Raw genomic sequence first — 18,882 nt, forward strand, 5'->3', positions numbered from 1 at the left:
CGCGCGCACAGGTATGCGTGCGCGTTCTTGCACCTACCATCGTTATGCATCTTCGAGTCATCATTTCTTTCATGTCTTTCCATTGTTCATTATCTTCTGATTAATTTGATACCTCATTCAGCCTCTTACGACCAATAATACGGGAATGCGCGTCCATTCAAATTTGCATTACGCGCGCGTAAATGGGCTAAAATATGCCTATATAAAATTCACTGTAGCTCTTCAGGGAGTCCGTTGACCCCAATTTTTCTTTTCATATTCGAATAGAGTATGAATAGGAGATATGATTTCATGCCACATTTGACTCTTAATTACATCGTGACGTCATCAAAATGGCGTCGGAACTAAGAACAAGTGTTTTCTGTTTCATGATGTCACCACAGTCATTTAAATTGATTTTAATTCCGTAAATCTTGGTCTGTTCTCGCCAAATTTTCAATATGTTTTAGCTTAGAATGTATCCTTTAGACAATATCTCCACTGTTTCATTTTAAAGCTTGTACTATTCTCAAAACTAGAATTTGTAGAGTTTTGTCATCATGCCAATTTGGAATTGCAAGAATGTACATTCAATGTCAAGTTGACAATATGTTTCCTATTTTGCTCTCTGTGCTTGTCGAACACACTGTGGCCGACTGGATAACACACCTGACTGGTATACCAGGGTTCGGTGGTTCAAACCTCGCTGGACCCCCTTTTTTTTTTTTTTTTTTTTTTTGGTCCTTTTTAGGTGGTCTGTCATGAAGATGACAGATCACCTATTATATTCGTCAGAATTTACTTTATTTATTTTTATTGCCAAATCTTTGTCCACCTCTATCTCAAAATCGGGCATGTCAATTTCCTTGATTTTCATGTCATGTATGGGCATCATTATGGACATGGGAATGGAAACTTTTCAAGGTTATCAAATCATGATGACGTCATCTAGGCGCCATTTTGTAAAATTAAATGATTGATCATATCATCGCAACTAATCATCAAAAATCATCCATATTTGCATCATATCAAGTTCAGGTGACAGGTCATCAGGACATATCATCAGAGGTCATGCAAAGGTCACGACGCGCACGTACGCGCGCGTCAAAATTTTAAATTTCCCCAAATCGACCGTGGTCAAGTTTGGGTACGTTTCTGGTCATTTTGAGCATGTCAAGAATTTGCGCGCGCACAGGTATGCGTGCGCGTTCTTGCACCTACCATCGTTATGCATCTTCGAGTCATCATTTCTTTCATGTCTTTCCATTGTTCATTATCTTCTGATTAATTTGATACCTCATTCAGCCTCTTACGACCAATAATACGGGAATGCGCGTCCATTCAAATTTGCATTACGCGCGCGTAAATGGGCTAAAATATGCCTATATAAAATTCACTGTAGCTCTTCAGGGAGTCCGTTGACCCCAATTTTTCTTTTCATATTCGAATAGAGTATGAATAGGAGATATGATTTCATGCCACATTTGACTCTTAATTACATCGTGACGTCATCAAAATGGCGTCGGAACTAAGAACAAGTGTTTTCTGTTTCATGATGTCACCACAGTCATTTAAATTGATTTTAATTCCGTAAATCTTGGTCTGTTCTCGCCAAATTTTCAATATGTTTTAGCTTAGAATGTATCCTTTAGACAATATCTCCACTGTTTCATTTTAAAGCTTGTACTATTCTCAAAACTAGAATTTGTAGAGTTTTGTCATCATGCCAATTTGGAATTGCAAGAATGTACATTCAATGTCAAGTTGACAATATGTTTCCTATTTTGCTCTCTGTGCTTGTCGAACACACTGTGGCCGACTGGATAACACACCTGACTGGTATACCAGGGTTCGGTGGTTCAAACCTCGCTGGACCCCCTTTTTTTTTTTTTTTTTTTTTTTTGGTCCTTTTTAGGTGGTCTGTCATGAAGATGACAGATCACCTATTATATTCGTCAGAATTTACTTTATTTATTTTTATTGCCAAATCTTTGTCCACCTCTATCTCAAAATCGGGCATGTCAATTTCCTTGATTTTCATGTCATGTATGGGCATCATTATGGACATGGGAATGGAAACTTTTCAAGGTTATCAAATCATGATGACGTCATCTAGGCGCCATTTTGTAAAATTAAATGATTGATCATATCATCGCAACTAATCATCAAAAATCATCCATATTTGCATCATATCAAGTTCAGGTGACAGGTCATCAGGACATATCATCAGAGGTCATGCAAAGGTCACGACGCGCACGTACGCGCGCGTCAAAATTTTAAATTTCCCCAAATCGACCGTGGTCAAGTTTGGGTACGTTTCTGGTCATTTTGAGCATGTCAAGAATTTGCGCGCGCACAGGTATGCGTGCGCGTTCTTGCACCTACCATCGTTATGCATCTTCGAGTCATCATTTCTTTCATGTCTTTCCATTGTTCATTATCTTCTGATTAATTTGATACCTCATTCAGCCTCTTACGACCAATAATACGGGAATGCGCGTCCATTCAAATTTGCATTACGCGCGCGTAAATGGGCTAAAATATGCCTATATAAAATTCACTGTAGCTCTTCAGGGAGTCCGTTGACCCCAAATTTTTTCTCACTCTTTTATATATTCAATATTTCATTTGGAGATTTTGTAATTACGTCAATTTTAAGTTATTAGTGAAAATTACATATTTCCGCAACAAACGTCAATGACTTGACCGTATCTTCGTTTTTACTGGTCAGTTTTCTTCCAAATTTTGATATCGTATAGTGAAGACAATTCTCTACAAATAACGTGTGAATAATTTTGACTTTTGACCACAGCATCAATGTGTTATGATGTGTTTAAATTTTTGCAAATTTTTTCTGGACGTAATTTTTGAGAAATTCTTTAGAGAAATGTTTTATTAACCAATTGTACAGTCTTCCTGAAAATTTCAAGCCCACTTGCCTTGCATTTTTTTATGTAGGACAATTTTTGTAATTTTGCCGGAACTTTTTAAGGGGCAATTTTAACATTGTAAAACATCATTTATGTATTTTTTAGTAAACGCTGCAATATTTAAACGCTATTGGGTTGAAAATTTTCATTCCGGACATTTTGCGGAAATTCCTGGATTTTTTTCTGTTTGTTCATTTTTACTTAATATAACATATAACAAATTTTCAGGTACCTTCTGTGAAATGAAAAAATTGTGCAATTTAGTTAATTACACATGTTCCCGAAATTTTGCGGGAAAATTGCCAGTATTTGAATCTTTTACCTGACTTTTTTTCAGTAAAAATCATCAAGAAAGAATTTTCAAGTAAATGTCAAAGTCATACACAATTAATAAATGGATATTGAAAATTTTTGACGGAAAATATTATTTGAAATGTTTAAAAATTTTCAGAAATTTGGCAAACATTTACAAAAAAATCTGGTTCTTTTATCAAATACATCACTCATGAGTTTTGAGGTGAATGCTGTGAAATTATAGCATTATGAAACTTCTCATTAAAATCTATTGAAATGTAGCAGAAAATTTGAACAAAAATATTTAAGATATTTTAGCTTTTAAAAAGTATCACCTATGAATTTTCAAGTATTCTGTGAAATTAATACCCACTGACATTGTGAAATGTCAGTGGGTGAAATAAAAAAAAAAATGCTCAAAGTACAAAGAATTTTTAACAAGAATTTGCATAAATAACATCAAACTGTCGATTAAAAATTAGCTGCTGTGAAAATTAAGGCGCCTTTCATTGCGCAATTTTGGAAAGCCAATTTCGGTAAAATCGTCTGAGATTTTTGGAGAGTTTTTAAGCCGGCATTTTACGTGCTCCTAACTTTATTTCGTATTTAACATATTGCATTATCACCACCATCATTATAATCATCACGATTGTCATCACTACATTTATAATCACATTTAGCAATGGTCAAAATTTATTCCTTTGATGTCTATGATCAAGATTATCAATCATATCTGAATGATTCATTCCCGGGATTCATTTTATACAACATTAGCCGACAATGAATGAAAAATCATGACAGACCACCTAATTCGTCCGCATGACGAATTAAAATCTAGTTCTTCTTAATTTTGTCACCGAAAACTTTAATATTTATACTCTCATGAGAAACCCAAAATAACAAGTCCAAGAAAAGGTCACCCTAGAAGGCAAAATTTCATCTTTAATCTAAGAAGTTATCTTTGGTTGGGTAAGAAAGCCCAAATGTTGAATTTTAAAATTTCATAAAGAAAAATTTGATAATATACATATTTATGCTAATTTGGGGCACCTAATTTGCATAATTGGTAAAATGGGCGTTACGTATGGGACAATTACAAAAACTCATAGAAAATCAAAACAAAACTTGTAAGATTTAGTCATAGGTGGGACATGGACCCCATAACATCTTGTTACTTTTTGGGGAAAAAAGTGGTGTCATCTAATTAAATATGCAAATTAGGTCTTGTCCAAGGATGGAATGTCCCATACGTAACATTTTGAGGATGTTTTTTTAAGTTATTTCTCATAATACAATACTTGCATTGTTGTATCTCTGGGAAGTTCTAATTCATTAAGTAGGAAATTGTTATACCACAAAAGATTCAAAAATAAAGTTTACTTTTTAATTAAAACTTAATTAAAAAATTGTTACGTATGGGACAACATGTTACGTATGGGACATTTACACACAATGTCAATGGGGAGATTTGTGTACAAAGTGAATGGAGAAAAACCAATTTCAAGAGTGCTCTAAAAAGTGATTATTTACCTTTTCTTTAGTGTTTAAAGACTAATTTGTTATGAATACTGATTGATGAAAACAATCAAAGTGAAAAAACTGTGAAAATGGAACAATATGAAAAAAATAAAAAACAATAGAAATACATAAGAAATTCATGAAACCATGAAAAACAAGAAAAAAAATTGTTGAAATGGCTAATTTTCTTTTCAGTCATATCAAATATGTCTCAATAGAACATTTTAAAAGAAAAAAACTCTTGTTATTTCCATATTTTTGATTATTTGATTTTTGAAATTATGGGGAAAATTATGTACGTTCTCTATGGGGACAAAATGTCCCATACGTAACTGTCCCATACGTAACATGTCATTAATTTGTTTAATTAGAGTCTGTAATTAGAGGGTTTGGGCTTATGACATGAAACTTGCCATAGATATACTAGAGTGTAGTGACTTCTATTACACTAAGTTACAAGCTGTCAAATTAAATACTTTCAGAGAATTCTCAACTTGAAAAAAAGGTTATAAAAATTGTCTTATTTCTGCGTCCCATACGTAACGGCACATCTTTTCTCTCTAAAAGGTCAAGGTCAAGGCCATATGATACAATTTTTTGCATGATTATTCTTCTCCTAGATGTCTACCATCATGAGGGTATTCAATTTAATCAAAGTCATTTAACACTATTTTTCAGGTCATTAAAGCCTCTGAAATGTCCCATACGTAACACGTGCGAATTCTTGGACTTGCCCTAAAGATCAACTGGTTCATCTGAGATATGTACAATAAATTTAATTTAGGTTCATTTTATGACCACTGTCAATACTGGAAACATTTTATGATTGAGATAATTACCTCATTATGATGGCACTTTGCCCCTGGGGACACTTATTATTTCAAAGGGTAAATCCATAATTATGTAATTAAATGCAAACTAATATTTGTGTCTTAAAGAGTATTTCAGCCATTATCTAATGGCCCAGTATGAAAGTTGACCCCCCCCCCCAAGTTTTTATATCCAGAATAAGTTTCAGTTTAATACTATTTGAGAGAGTTTTATTACTGTGTTCAAACAGTTGGAGAATAAATGTGCATTTGGTAACTGAATTTTAGAGAATACATACAACTGACAAAGATCAACAAAATTAACATTCCCCTGAAGACGACAAGAACACACTTGTCAAAACGTCGAGTTTGGGTGGTCCTTTTCAGGGCCAACACTTGCTCAAGAAAGATACATTGTTTACCTTGAAACCTACTACACTAAAATTAACATTATAATAAATAACTTATTTTAATTTACATTTTTAGTCAAGTTACTTATGTTGCACTGATTTCATTTGATTGCCATTACATTCACATGTTAATATTTCATGTGAATTCACAATAAAAAAAGAGAGTGAAAAACTTTGACAAACCCACCTCATTCTTCATAATCAATTTGATCTTGAACCAACCCCCTGAAAAAAAAATACACCCAATATTTCTGAATACATTGGACTTACCTTCATAAGCAAAGTAGATCTGTTGTCCTAGGGAATTTTTGATCTGGTATTTATTACACATCTCAATGCCAGTGAGTACTGAGTGAGAAAAAGAGAGAGAAAATATAGTCAAATTAGGCAAAATATAACAAGCTTTGGTAAATTATAGCAACCTCTAGGATGAAAGAAAACCTTTTAAAATAAAAATATGCATGAAAGCCACTTATATCCATATTTTAGGGGAATTGTTAGGGCAGCAAGGCAAGGAGCATCCAAGGTAACTACCTTCAATACCTTGGATTTACACAAGCCCTGTATCTCTAATCAATGTTATGTATATTCTAGTGCAGAGTAAGGCACTTTTAAGTCTAAGCCATGTCTTTTATTTTTTAATACAAGGACTCTTGCCTTAAAAGTATCCTTGAATGCATGAGCGCTGAAAGGCAGCTCGAGCTAAAGCCGGGATAATAATAATAACTATGCGCCTCAGAATAGAATATTTCTAGATAGATGGCACTATATAATTAAAATGCCTATTATTATCATTATTAAAGTAAAGACATCTACAGGGATCATGCACTTGCAAGAAAGTTATTTGTGATTGTTTGTAAATATTACTTGCAAATTTACAATTGAAAGATCAAATATAACTACAGTCTACAGGAAATAACAATAATAGAAAATACTTTGTCCTTTAATCGCGAGGAGCAAACCAGCATTCTATAGCAGGTTTGCAATTAATTTCGAGACCTACGATTGATGGATACCTTAGCTTTGCTTATATTTCAATGTAAGTTTATTACAACTCTGCCTATGCCCAGTGGCTTTCCCACATTTTCAATGTAAAAACTTAAAAGTCCTTTTTTTTAATGAGCACCCTTTTTTTTACCTTCGAAAACCTCTATCTGTTGGTGGATGAGGACCTGGTCAATCTGGGTCAAGTATTCCAGTCCAGGAGGGCAGGTTGGCGAGTACTGGACATTGGGCATTGCCATCCACTCACCGGGCATTCCAGGCTGGCTGCTAACTGGCTTCCCAGAATAGTTCTGTTGAATAGTAAAGATTATGAGAAAATCAAGCGTACGATTAATCGATAGGTCTACCCTTTGTGTTACGGGTCCAAGGGCACCAGTGCACGATCGGCCGTACCCTTTGAACTTTATTGAAAATACTGTACACCTTTTGGCCCCGTGGGGACAAATGACGGCTTAAAGGGGAATCCAACCCAAATAAAAACTTGTTTTTATAAGAAAAAGAAAAATCAGACAAGTTGATAGGTGAAAGTTTGAACAATATTGGACAAACAACAAGAAAGTTATGAATTTTTAAAAGTTGTAAATATTGGTAATCACTATACCCATGGAGACTTCAAATTGGCCGCATATGGGATGTCATAGTGATGTAAGGCAAGGACTACTCTTCCATGTACTCCAATACATATTATGGCTAAAATGTAATTTTCCCCAAAAGTTTTATTACAAATCATATTTTTCTTTCATGAGGACATAAAACAATATACTACCTGGATTATAATTAGATTACTGCCCCAGGGGAATGGGTACTTAGGAGAAAACCACAAATCCCTGATAATAAAGTACATGGCTTATGTGAAAGTTGTCCTTGCCCCTTGTCATAATTTACTTACCCAGTTGCCAATTTGAAATCTACATACTATTAGTGATCTCAATTTTAAAGCAGCTATAATTTTCTTATTGCTTGTCCGATTTCTTTCAAACTTTCGCCATTCTGTTTAATTTATTTTCTGCTTTCCAACTTAACATTTTATGGCCAAGGCTGGATTCCCCTTTAAACATATACAGTATAAAGGTTTAACAATAACATATTTACAATGATTATACAGGATATAACATACAGGTGTCATTACTTTGTGAACAGTGATTTACAAATGTATCCGCTGGCAGAAGGGGAAGTTTGTGGAAATTCCATTACTGAGATGAAAGTGTTTTTCCTAAATGGGTACAGAATAATTGATACAAAAATAAAACAGAATGTGAATGTTTGAAGTCCTGATTACAAGATGTTGTTTCCTTATGTAGATATATATGTTGTTAATCATTTTCTTAACTTCAATTCATTAAGAGTTTTCTATTGTATCAGTTACAGTAAATAGCTTTTCCATTTTAAAAGTATTTGGTTTGTTACAATAATATCTTGGCAATAAGTTGGACCTAGCGATCTTTTAAGAAGCTACATTCAGTTAAAACTAACATGACTAGTAACACTACAGCATGAAATTGATCACCAATTCTGTAACTTAGTCTAGAACTAAAGTCTAGAGACTAGACTAAGTGACAGAATTGGTGATCAATTTCATGCTGTAGTGTTAGTCATGTTAGTTTTAACTGAATGTAGCTTCTTAAAAGATCGCTAGGTCCAACTTATTGCCAATATATTATTGTAACAAACCAAATACTTTTAAAATGGAAAAGCTATTTACTGTAATTAGTTAGAAATTGAGCAAACATGTGTCATTAAATCTTCCTAGTCATTAAATACGGTACCTAGTATTAGGTATGTGCGAATACGGGCGCATCGCGAGCGCTGGTTTTGGCTGCACTGTTTTCGCACGGGTTTTGCTGCAAGTGGCATCGCCTCTGTCTGGGTGGCTCATCGAAAATGGGGTTTCATGCGCATGCGCACATAGTTAATGCAATCTCGTGCCTTTACACAGACAGTTGAAAATGTGCTCTTTCTGTACACATAAGTTTCAATGTGGATACTCGCCTGTAAAGTGTGGATATCGGAGCTTGGAAGTTCATCAAATTTTTGGATGTGCAAATGATCAAAAAATTTTTATGATAAGTAAAAGTACGATCCAACTATGTATATGAATTGTTATAGAATATATTCAAATCGACAAAAAAAGTAAAATTAAAAGATTCTCTCGTGGAGCAGTCCAGATATAAGCGGAGCGAGCTACCCTTGTCACAGCCGGTCTCTCGGCAGTCGAGCTGCCCGATGCGGTGGGCTCCCGTCGGTCTTTCGGCAGTCGAGCTACCGGTACCCGATGCAGAGGGCTTGGTGACGGGAGCGGTCGATAGTGAGTCGTTCATGCTGGATTGAACTGGATCTAAATTGTTTACTTGATAATATTGTGCCTTTTTTTGAAAATGTCTGTCATACCGTAGATTATTATTCTGATATTGATTTAAATATATACATTTTGTCACAAAAACATTCTTTCCCCCTAATGTTATAGAGTCAACATGTTTTACTTTGATTGTTCAATCATGTTTTATCATTTTGGAAACTGGATTCTTTTGGAAGTGGAATATTAATGTTGACTTATTAAATTAAAATGCAAAATCTATAGTGTTTCTTGTTTTTCTTTTGTAGAAAAAAAATATATTTTGAAACTTTTCAATCATGTTTCATTATTTTGAGACTGGATTTGCTTTTGAAAGGGGAATATTATAAATGTTGACTTTTTAATTAAAATGCAAAAATTATGTTTATTTTTTAGTTTCTTTTTTTATATATTTTTCTAAGTTTCTTTTTTAATTTATTGTATTGTTTATTTTTTCATTCTTTTTTGGTCATATTTCATTATTTGGAGACTGGATTTGCTTTTGAAAGGAGAATATCCTAAATGTTGATTTTTTTATTAAAATGCACGAACTAGATGTTTATTTTTTTGTTGTTGTAAATTTTTTCACTCTTGTAAGAAAATACATGAAAACTCAGAGGAAAGAATATTTCATTTCCAGATGGGTCTAAGTCCTGTATTTATGTTTTCTTTATTATTAATTGTACTGTTTATTTTTTTATTCACTTTTCTTTTTTTTTTAGGGGTGCAGGTGGGGGTTGTGTTTTGAATTGGAAAATGGGGATGGGATTGGTACAAGTTTTTGTGTCACTTTTTTTCTCTTGTTTTTAGTGCTTGTTTGGACCTTTGATGTCTGTTTTGTTGTTGTTTAGAGCTTTGTTATATATTTTTCCTGGTTGTTTTTTGTTTTGTTTTGAAAGAAATAGACCACTCTTTTCCTTTTCTTTTGGCTACGACTAATAATTTGAATTTATTTATTTTTCTTTAAAAAGAGAGCTCAAACAGGGCCTTTGTAATACAATGTATGTATACAAATGTAAGAAATTGACAACTGATAGAATATATTAAAACTTAATTTTCGTCCTTCTTGATACTTGAAATAAATTGCATACAATTCTACATACATATTTTACACTCAGCTGCTCATTCCTTCTAAAAAAATGTAATCACATGTCCATTGTCTCTCAAATCAAAAGCTACATATTATACATGTATAACAAATTGTTGAAACAATAGAATACATAAGGAATTGGTGAAACAATCAAATACATCAGAAAAAAAGCACACATATTTTTATTTGGTCATACAAAGTACAAAATAATTTTTTTTTAATGTAAAAAAGGACCCCCGTACATACACATATACAAAATTACAATACTAAGTTGAAAAAGAGCTTGTAATTTATATCAGAAAAACAAAGAAATACATTAGAAATTACAAAAACAATACTTTAGACAAATTCATTTAGGAAATTATCTACATGATGCTGTTTTGATGCCAACTAAATTATATGAATTATCTATCATAATCACCTTCATTCATTTGGCAAAAAAAGAGGCGAGTAATTGTGATTTTGTGTTATTTGCATAATTAATTAGAATCAAGTAAAATAAATTATTTTACACATAATAAGAAAAATTACAAGATGAATTGATACACATCAATTGAGCCTTCTCTCACCTTTCCATTGATACCTAAATTACTTCATATGGCTCAAAAACAAAGAAGTTAGAGCCTGTTGAAGACTTGGGTTCAAAATGGTCACAAAAATCGGTTCTGTACTCCATTGACTTTACATTAAGACAATGACCACAAATTTGGATGAATATGCGCGACTTAAACTGGAATAACTTTATAATTTCTTGATGAAAATTAAAGTTCTTGGTATCATTTTAAAGGTCTTTTTAAGAGCTTTCAAGTGATACCAAATTTATTCATATTTGATGATTTTCATTTTTTTTGTCACATACCTACTAGGCCTAGTATAAATCTAGCCAAATTATTTCTTGCCCGGATTTCTTGGCACGATTAAAAAATATTTTTTTGAGAATGAACTTTTTTTTAAAGCTCAGTGACAGTGGAACAGAGTTCCACAACAAGCAACCCTCATCCTAGACCAAAAGCTTCGGTCTCTGTTATGTTGGTTGTTCAGCTGAACTCCGTTGGCTTCACTCACCAAATACAGAGACCGAAGTTCTAGCGCGATCTGTACAGGGGACTCAATGGCCATATGTTTATGTACTTAAGATCGGATAAAACGGGGAAGTGAATTTGCGCGACAGCCGAGGTAAGTCACTATTTTTGTTCCTTTTAACTTGATTTTTCTCCGTTTTTTGGCAATTAATGCCAAGAGGGAATATTAATTTGCATTTTGGTCGCGTTAATTTTCAAAATTTTTATTCATTAAAGTCAAAAATTGAAGAGCCCCGACGGGGGGATTTTGCATTGCAAGTCCCCTAATGGTGGCTGCACGCTAGCGAGCCGTCTGTGTACGAGGAGAAATTAAAAAAAAAAAAAAAGTTAAAAAACTCCTCGAAACAGACGGCTGCCAGCTGTCTACCCTCATCCTGGCCTCACGCTTCGTGGGACGTGAGGTGGATGCATGCATAACCTCACTACCGTACTGGGTGGATGGAGCCAGTACCGTACCGGTACCGGTACGGTGCTAGAGCGCAGCTAACCGGTCTCGAGCCCAAACGAAAATAAAGCATCAGCCATCACTCCATTAGCAGTTTTTACTAACCTCGGCCATTTCTGCTTCTAATCTGGATACTTCAAGAATGTAATACAGTAGAACCTGAGTTAGGTAGATCTCCTTTAATTGCTTCCAACGCCCTTCAATTTCAAAGGCCACTGAAAAACAAACAGATTCAGAAATTAATATTCCACAGCAACAGATTCCCGTCCGCCGCGATCGATGCGCATGCGCGTTATCTAACTCGTCGCAATTACTAGTAATAAGATAATTATTAAGCAATAAATCCAAGAAAACTGAAATGGGGTGGGCATAGCCTTATTCATTGAATATTAATTTATTTTGTCCCCTGATCATCGCCCCAAAATGACCAACCATGGAGGTAGAATGGGTCAACATCCCCCCGGGGGGAGGGGGGTCAACATTACCCCCTAACTCGCGAACCTCTTCGAGAATTTGTGAAGCAAATCAACTACTAAAAGAGATTATGCTCTCCTTTTCACCCCTCCATATATATGTGACCCAAACTATAGGTAATGCGCTGCTGGACCACTCTGTGTGGCTAAGGCCCCGGCCCGGCCCCCGCCCCTCCCAGAAGGTCGTCTGCGTGCTCCCGATTTTTCAGAGAAAGGGGTCTATTTTCGGGGCTCAGTTCGGGGGAGGGGGGACTCCTGAAAAAGCATATTTTCAATTAGGCGTATACATGTATAGTGTACACAGCAAGGGGATGGGGAGGGACGTATCCTTATAACTACGCGGGCGGGTGGGGGTGCTGTGTACAATCAACCCCCATAGCGCAATTTTCATGGTGGAAATATATAAACAAATGTAAGATTCATCGTTACTGTAAGTAGGCCTATAATTGCTTTCATGTGTTTCATCATTTTTTTACTCAAACTTTATCACAAAAAGTACATTTTAATTTAAAATGTTTTTGTTTTCGCTTTAATTTTGTAAGGTAATGTTGCCCCTATGAGCCATGTTCTTCACACCTCAAAATGTTTGGTTCGACGCCACTGCACACACCCATATAGGCCTAGCAAGGCTAGCATAGATCCCCCCCCCCCCCCATTGGCGGAACAAAAAAAAAAGAAAAAAAGGGGGAAAGAAAAAAGGGGAAAGAAAGGAGGGAAAAAGAAGAGGGAAAAATAAGAGAAGGTTGACGAGTGAATAAACTAAGGTGAGGGGAAGACTTGGGTAAAAAATTATATCACTAGATGAAGTTTTCCCTCGCACTTCGCGCTCGTATCATATTGCTCCAAAGGATGAAATGGAACTTAAAATATTAAGTTTTAAGTCAATATACAAAACATACTTCAGCTCGGATATCGAGCTTTCAGTGTTTCGTTTATGTACGTTTTATGGTCTGAATATTAACCTTTTCAGCTCGAGCTGTGCGGTCGCATTACATGTATTTGATTTGCCAAGTACCTATTGTCTTCGTGTATTCCATAAAGTTCTCACAATATCCCTTTCAAGTGTGATTGTCAAGACGCATCAGCAAGCGTTTCGCTCGCATTTTGATTTAAAACCCCCTTTTCATGACAACTTATATATTTAAAAAAAAAATCAGCTCGCGATTCGCGCTCGCTTTGATTGTTAAACAAATATTAACCCATGCATCCTATTCATAATTATGAAAGTGCAAAAAAAAAAAAATCAAATTTTCAGGCATTAATATAAACAAATTTCGCGCTCTCATTAGGCTTATTTGATTAATAGTATGTTATGGAGATACGCAGTTTCTTCTTTATCTAAAAACGTGCTTAAAAAGGTTTCACATTGCTCGTACGATCGTTGGCGATCATTTGGTCACATATGTTGCACATAATCGCAACGGTTGTAATCAGTCGCACCATCAGTTGTGAAAGGGGCTTAATTTATACAGTTTCAGATCAGAATATCAAAAATTTTCTCCTCGCGGTTGCATCATTAATGTAGGAAGATATCCAATTACCCATCATTTTCATGATTTACCAAACATGAATAGAGTGTGTCGTTTTTAAGTCTGATATCTCAATTTTATTCCGATCGCGCTTCGCGCTCGCATCAATCGTGTAGTTATATACCTATCCCGTTCATGATGCACAAAAGTGCAGTAGAATGTCAATAATTAGGTCGGAAAGTCAAAATTTTTCAGCTCGCGCTTCGCGCTCGCATTATTTTATTGTTGAAATATGCATAGCTTTCATTGCTAACTGCAACCAAACAGTTAACAGCTAGGCCCCCTTTCGATCAGGCCAGAACGCATATTAAAAATTTCTGCTCGCGCTTCCCGCTCGCAGTAATAATTACCGAGGTAGGCCTACAACTATCATGACTATGGAAAGCCAGTAACGTCAACATCTAAAATTCATGTTTGTTCAAAATATTTTCTACACAAAAATATGATGTATATTCTTGCATCCATCATTTCTTCAAGATTCAGTGTGCTTCTTTCTGTTTACAAAGGACATTTTGCTCATTTCCAGTAGAAAAAAATTATGACATCGATGGATTTCAATATAGTTGAGATTGATCAGCTGGGCCTCGTCTTGCAAAGAGTTACGATTCATCCAATCAATCATAACTATGGAAATCCACCAGTGTCATATTTTTTTCTACAGGAAATTTGTCTTTTGTAAACAAAAAGAGGCACAGTGAATTTTCAAGAAAACAATGAATGATGCATGATTATAGTTAGAAAATATTTTGAACAAACATGCATAATAGATATTGACGTAGCTGGCCGCAATAGTTGTGATTGATCGGATCAATCGCAACTCTTTGTAACTGAAGACGGGACCCAGTCCTATTTTACCTGACATTTTCCATAGTAACCATGCCTACCTCTTTAGCCAATAAAAATCGAGAAAAGTTGTCAGATCTTGTCGGTCATAAATGTTGATGAAATTCTCCCAACATGCCCAAGGGCGTCAAGTTGTCTCTAGCCAATCTTGTAAAAATCTCTATATACAGCAAATCTTTTATTCATCTATTTATTATGCAGGGAACGCCTTTTTGTAGTAAGGTTTCCTAATTTCATCGGAAAATAATGATTTTTAATCAGCTATTGGATTTTGGACCAAGAATCAGTGGGCCTATAATTTCTTTAAATAAAGAACGAGTGGGGCAAAAAAGGGTGTCTAATAAAAAAAAATCAAGCTGCACTAAAAAGAACCCTATCCCTAAAAATCCTAAAATTTAATAGGTATCTTTTCTTTCTTTCCAAATAGCTGCATGTGATTCTAGGACCCTTCCCAAAGCCCGTAAGGCTAGGGGTCACAAACCTAACTCATTCCCATAGTGTAGATTATCCTATAAAACTGGAATATTTTACCTATTTAACCATGGAGCTATTAATTATATATGGTCATATACACAAGACAGAGTCCACCATGGTTTCACATTCTTTTTATAGTTTATCAGTGTATACCAAATGAAATTATTAGCTTAATATTATTTGTTGCCAATAAATAATATTAAGCTAATACTTTCATTTGGTTCAGTGTAAACCCACATGTTCGCGTATTATAGCCAGATCAAGCGAATTAATGCAAATATAGAAATTTTAAGTATGATAATAACGTATGCGATCTCCTGTTCACAATGCAAGGCAGGCTATATCTGGTATGGGAATGGAAATGGCGGAACTTTGAAACAAGACTACCGTATTTAATTATGGAAAACCGGTGGAAAACACAATAATAAATACATTTGAGAAAAAGAATAGATGAACCCCGAGAAACGAAATCAAATGACTATAAATTTGTTATAGCCTGATCGAGTCTTTGCCTAGCTAGCCTTGTTGCATGGTATCGCAGTATTTTACAATAGTTCCATGATTTTACAATCGAAGCAATCATTTTGTATTATAAATTTATATTGCATTCTTATACTAGTTAAACCATAGAGCTAGAGCTATCTCTTAATAGCTCCATGGTTAAACCACTTCTTCTTCATGTTCTTTCATACTTCTCCAGCTCGATCTAGTATAGGCATGCATGATAGGGTGATATTATGATCTACATGTCGCACTTAATTTTCTCATGTTTCACTATATCTCCCTGCATTTTGCATGATAATTTCACTGATTCATCCGTGAAATACATCACTTCTGACCCCCCCCCCCCTCCCCATACTGGCCTTGGTCATTCTGAGCTAGGTCCATGGCGACATATGTCGTTATATATATATCTTTGTACATGTATCACTCAGATGAGATTAGTTTCACACGCAGTCAACCTTCGCAGTCATTCCTCTAGCTCTCAAAAATCAAAACGAATAATTTGAAGCGATTATGTTAAAATACAATAACAGCTTTATAATTATTAATACCAAATAATATTCGACTCACCTTTTCCATACACAGCTGTATAAATTATGACCTCTGGTTTGCTGTATTACACCCTGACCCACATCATCAGCATCTCAATACTAGTATATAATTTTACCATTCCCCGTTGACGACGTGCGTATTTAATATGTTCCCAGCCTTTTTCATTTCATATCAGTCAGGGAAAGCAAGGAGCTTGGGGAAAGCGAGATATCAACGCATAAAATGCATGTGACCAGCAGCTCTATTGATAGTCTACCGTTTCAGACTGTTAAATCGTGTTTATTGCTATTCATCCGTACGATTTGTATGACACTCTGATCCTTTCATTTCAAATATCCGATTGTATTTTGACATAAGAAACAAAACTGAAAAATTAGTTAAAGAATTTAAGAGACATAATAGTGCTAATCTTTTTTTTACCATGGACGCGTGATGCAGACTGTTTCGAGGATCAGCAATTTGCATGCAATAATGTCAACATATCGCATTACTGCCATAATGGTTATATATAGCAATGACGAATCGAGATCGTACACAGGCAGGCACTTCGAAGTGGAAGAGAAAGCTATTACGTAACCAAGGAACGCGTTTATTCAAAGAGCTGATCGTGCTTAGTCTTAAAATATAAACCGTAGTCGTGTGTTGGGTACTGAAAATATTCGATCCAAATACAACCAACCGATGCAAATGAAAGTAATCCAGAGCAGGGGCCGCGGAACGGTTTTCAAAGTGAGGGGGCTGACCATGCAGAAAATCACTATCGTATGGTCATTCTTACGTTTTTGTACATGGTTTTGGAAAAAAGTGTGGGGGCGCGGGGGCGGCCCCTGCAGTGTACTTGTGAATGGTGCAGGCCCTATAGGCATGATAGGCGTGTGTGTCATTTGCAATTCTCGGCTCCATATGAGGCCAAGTTTTTACCCCAAAAGAAATTTGCTTTAATTTATTTTTTGGCCGGAACTGATCTGATATATCAAGGTTACACACTCACTAATGTGGGCACCGGCCCCCGCCCCCGCTAAATAATCTTTATGTTAGACCATAGGTCCATGGTTAGACAGAATAAAATTACTTTATGAATGGATTGATCAAGAATGAAATAATGGACGAATCATTAAAATTTAAAACCCCAAAAAAAGCATGAAATAAAAGGGCAGTGCCATATTGAAGGGGGGAAGGGGAGGGGCTGGGGTCATACCCCTGTCAAACAAACCCGCCTCGATGTGTGTCGCACTGGCCCATGGCGATGTACCTCTAGATTATCGGGCCCAAAGCAATGGAAGCTTTAAAATGTCATAACTTATTCAAAGGTCAAGTCCACCCCAGAAAAATTTCCTCAAAATCGGATGTAAAATAAGAAAGTTGTGACATTTTAAGTTTTCGCTTATTTTTCACAAAACAGTTATATGCACATCTCAGTGGAATGCATGGAAACAAGATGCATGGAAACAAGAGTTTGTAGAATCTTGTGATAGAAATGCTCCAGTAGTAACTATGAGAGTAAGAGGGCAAAAAACACCTTGGGTAAACGATGAGTATATCCAATTATCATATAAACGGGATAGGCTAAAAAGAAGGGCAGAAGTTAGTGGACTGAGTATCCATTGGCAACAGTATCGCTTTTGTAGGAATCATATCAATAATTATAGACATGTCTTAAAGAAGGATTACTATGTAACTAATATAATTGAGCATAAACGAAACCCCGCTCAACTGTGGAAAATCTTGAAAGGTCTCAGTGGCAGTAATGTCCAATCTTCCATTGAATGTCTAAGAGTAAATGATGAGTACATTCATGAACCACTCGAGATAGCAAACGTACTAAACCATTCATTTGCAAATTTTGGTGTTATATCTGAGGGTGCCCCACAACATTATGATGACGGTAACTTGCATCGAGTTGTTTGTAACCATAATTTTGCATTCACGGACATCAACTCTCATCAGCGTGTACTAGAGATTCTGAAAGCACTGGACATTAAAAAGGCAACAGGAATAGATGGTTTGGACCCTAAATTGCTCAAAGAAGCTGCCCCAATTATATCTGAACAATTGACTCAGATTTTCAATGTCTCTCTCCAGACCGGTCTAATACCAAATGAATGGAAGACTGCTAAAGTCACACCTATATACAAAAATGGTGATAAACAGGATCCAAATAATTATCGTCCGATATCTATTATTCCCATCACCCGGGGGGGCCACTTACATTGACGAGTGGATACCATGCGCGACCAAAAAAACACGTAAAAAGGATGTCCTTTTCACGATAGGGCACGTTACGTACGTAACGTGATAAGGGTGTCAAAAACACAAAAATAATGAAAAAAGGGTGTCTATTTCGCTAGGAAAATTACGTGTTTAGGGTCGAATTTGCGGGAATGATAAAACAAAATTAAAATGTATTATAAAGGATGTCCATTTTGCCCCAACACTTCGTGTTTAGAGTCCGATTTGCACGAGGTGTAGAAGGTGGGGTCGTACTAAACCAAATAAGGTAAAGCCGACGACCGAAGGGCCCGTAACAATAAAACATTCCTGTACTTGTTTAGGGGTTCATTTCAGGGAATATTTGCCAAGATTATCGTTTTGTTTCCAATACTTGTTAAGGGT

General features: G+C 35.5%; 1 long non-coding RNA gene across 1 annotated transcript; it reads right to left on the bottom strand.

Moving 5' to 3' along the window:
• Window positions 1-1,765: 1,765 nt before the first annotated feature.
• LOC135156661 (uncharacterized) lies at window positions 1,766-16,446 on the bottom strand. The gene is made up of 4 exons (XR_010295717.1): window positions 16,288-16,446; window positions 12,000-12,109; window positions 7,079-7,235; window positions 1,766-6,288 (listed from the first exon to the last, which is right to left on the bottom strand). It is a non-coding gene; the product is annotated as an uncharacterized LOC135156661 (long non-coding RNA).
• Window positions 16,447-18,882: the final 2,436 nt, after the last annotated feature.

Source organism: Lytechinus pictus, chromosome 14, assembly GCF_037042905.1.
Source record: "Lytechinus pictus isolate F3 Inbred chromosome 14, Lp3.0, whole genome shotgun sequence".
NCBI lineage: Eukaryota > Metazoa > Echinodermata > Echinoidea > Temnopleuroida > Toxopneustidae > Lytechinus > Lytechinus pictus.